General features: G+C 41.7%; 2 protein-coding genes across 2 annotated transcripts in view; one reads left to right on the top strand and one right to left on the bottom strand.

Annotated features, from left to right (window-relative positions):
• The window catches only part of LOC101854725 (protein usf), a 7,004-nt gene extending 6,262 nt beyond the window's left edge, over window positions 1-742 (bottom strand). The window contains exon 1 of the mRNA XM_005100467.3: window positions 352-742. The gene's annotated coding sequence lies outside the window, so the exon portion shown is untranslated. The remainder of the gene's footprint in view (window positions 1-351) is intronic.
• The window catches only part of LOC101856270 (ribosomal oxygenase 1), a gene marked incomplete in the record, with an annotated part of 38,127 nt that overhangs the window by 30,428 nt on the left and 4,414 nt on the right, over window positions 1-3,285 (top strand).

Raw genomic sequence — 3,285 nt, forward strand, 5'->3', positions numbered from 1 at the left:
GGGGGGAGGCGAATGCTTTTTCTTGGGAACGTCGCAGAGACGGCGCTGTAATCCATTGTTTTTGGTTGTTTTTCTTTCTTAAAAGCACATGAAGCAGATGAAAACATGAACAATGTTTCAAAATGCGATTTATTTTGACCAAGGCGCCTTTTGACTCTGTTCTAGGTCGATTAAACTCGTCACCTACCTGTGTGTGGAACGTCTGTCTCCGATAAAACGAGACTAAGGCGAAGGAAACGGCCTTTTCAGTATTCCAGCCGGCGTATAAATGCTGAAGTCGCCGCACGCAAAGTGAAGCCATGTCTAGTAGAGGAGATATTTATGTATATATATATTATGTATTATACTCACTTACAGTCTTGAAATAGAAATAACAGCGAAGAGCTGAAAACTGGGGTACCGGTACCAGCACAACACGACGTAGCAGTTCTGCAAGAGCAGATTTTGAATGCCTGTCGCAGCTGCCCTCGAGTGTTGTAATAATTATTTCCACGCGCTGCGGTGATATTTATGCACTATGTGGAGTAACAGACTGCGATCGACACTAATAGACAGCTTGTCGTTCCAGTGCTAGGTCATCTAGGCCTCGGTGGAACCTGGTGTGACTGTAAATGAATAGATCTAGATGTGAAAATCTGACGCATTGGCAAAGCATTGCTTGCCTCTCTCCGCAGCCGGTTTTGTTATCCCTAACGCTAGTTCATTCGTTGATACATGTGCCAGTTCAAGGCCCCATTGCCCCTTTCATTCGTCGACACATGTCGTGACCTCGTTCTTCGTTCACTGACCCTTTTTTATCAGCAAGTGTGTCGTGTGTGTACTGTTGGGCTTGTCGTGTTTCGTTTGCTTTGCTCGTGCTGTCGTTTATGTTCCTTTTGCTGTCCTCGAGTCACTTTTCACTGTCACCCCCACCCCAGGTGCCACTGACTGAAGTGTCTCTAGGCCATTCCCAAAAAGGGGGTGGGGGGGGATTTCACGTTCTTATACACAGTAGAATTGTAAATGGGCTGATTCAACAATGTCATGCTCATAACAGTTACTGTGCCTGAACTACAACTGGGAACTGCTGCTTTTTCTTTCCTAGTCCTTACTACCATCAGTTTCCTCTACTTCTTTTGTATGTTTGTCACACTCTTGTGACCCGCTATTTCCGGGGTGCCTTGAAAGTCGAAACAGACTTTGTGCTGTTGAAGCTAGAGAGGTGAGCAGAGTAAGCCCTATTCCCTGTAAAGAAATGTCATATGACCGTATGCAGTTGCAAGTGCCGTAAAATCTCTACATGTACTAAAAAACAGACAAACCCAAAGACCAAACTGTCATTTCGTTCCTTGTCCTGGTATTGTCTCTACTTGACTGGTATTACTCGTACTTGTGTTATATTATTTTAACTCCGCTTTAAACCTCGAGCTGTGGGAATTCAGATTTCTGTTAATAATACTAATAATGTGGCCTCGAGCGGATGGCTGGTGGGTGTGCGCCGAGCAATTCTGTTAGCTCCTTCTTCTGTCTGTCTCTCTGTTGTTTCTGTTAGTCTTGCATCTCTCTTTGAGGGTGGTTGGAGGGCGCCATTGGTAGTTCCTTTACTTCTTTACTTCTCCTTTGTTGTATTTGTCTGAATGTTTCTTACTTTTTCCCAACTTTAAATGACCAATATTGTGTCGATGTGCTTCTCTTTACTCAAACAAACAAGCTCTTTTCTTTTCATGTACCAAATGACTGTTATTGTGTCAATGTTTTTGTATTTACTCAAACTCCCAAACAAATGTAGTCTTTTCTCTTCGGACAAACCGTTGTGTGTCTTGTTTCTTCGAAGCTTGTTTTTTTTCTCGTCCAATTAAGCATTTGAGCTAGAGATACTTTATCAACACACCGCTAACTTTTAGCCCAAAAGTAGCGGGCACCCAGGGTGGGATAGGATAGTGATAGTATAGAAGCATAGGGGGTATGGAGAACCAGGCATCTGCTCTTGATAAGATCTTTGTTCCGTTAGCTGAGGTCATGATTGCAAGCACAGTACTTGTATTTTATGATTCGTTGCTCATATATCATAGATGCTTTGAAAGATTGAAAGATTACATTCGTTAAATGCGTGCACGCGCACACACACACACACACACATACACACACACACACACGCACGCGCACACTCACACTCACACTATGCAGATTTTGTTTCCTGTTCTTTGTTTGATTTTGTTTTTTGTTTTTTTTTAGTTGAAGTTTTGGTCTTTGCTTATAAAAAATTGCAGTAACATTTGATCATTGTCACCAAAGAATGAAGGTAGGTCTAACTCAGCATCAAAAAGATTGAGCCATCGACATGCTCCGCACGTGATCTGCTGTTACCAGGGCATTCATCAACATCAACAGAAAAACTGACGCTGAATGCCTTGCAACAGCAGAAATGCGCCGAGCGTGCTGGTGACTCGATTTCTCTGATTTCGAAATTTGTCTACTTGTCTCACTTTCCCAAATTGCGAGTGTTGCATGAAGCGAAACGTGCAAAATGAATCCACCTCACTATTTATTCATAATCTATACTTTACACAACGCCTCCGCGTTTGAATAAAACTTATGTTCAAAATGATTTTGAATTTGAATCTTGTTGGGGTTGTTTCTTATGATAAAACTAAAAGACTCAGCCATGAATGACTCACGTACCATACATAATGCACACGTGTATTTATAACTTCTGTGAATCTGTGCATCGGTGCCGCAAAATTTTTAAGGTTATCAACAGCAGCAGGAACAGTTGTATGTATGGAGTGTGGAGCTCGATGCGTCATTGCGTGTAATGAGTGTGGAAGTCCATTCGTCATCGCGTGTAATAGTAGTTCTCTTTGCCTACTATAAATATTACAGGTATAATTAATGCAACGCTGATTTGACCTTTGACAAAGTAGCCTTTAGAGGACTATAAACTATAACTGCATGTGATGCTACTTCGATAGCGACTTCCATCAAGTACTATAACAACGCAACAGTTACGATGATGGCTATAGTAACAGCAATAATGATAATAATAGTAAATAGTACTTTTATAGCTTATTTCCTCGCTTGACAGCAAGCTCTATGCGCTTTACACACTAGATCTATAATATTATTACCTCAACAGACCATAGAACACTCAGAAACCTTCTCAGCTTTCCGAGAAGCATACAGTGCAAGCAGCTGATTAAGCGCTCAAACACTAACAAACTGACAATTTCTTTCACGGTCTGTAGCTGGGTACCCATTCCCTCCTGGATGAAGTAAGGAAAATTCGTGTAAAGTGTCTTTCCCAAG

The sequence above is a fragment of the Aplysia californica genome, unplaced genomic scaffold, assembly GCF_000002075.1.
Source record: "Aplysia californica isolate F4 #8 unplaced genomic scaffold, AplCal3.0 scaffold00248, whole genome shotgun sequence".
NCBI lineage: Eukaryota > Metazoa > Mollusca > Gastropoda > Aplysiida > Aplysiidae > Aplysia > Aplysia californica.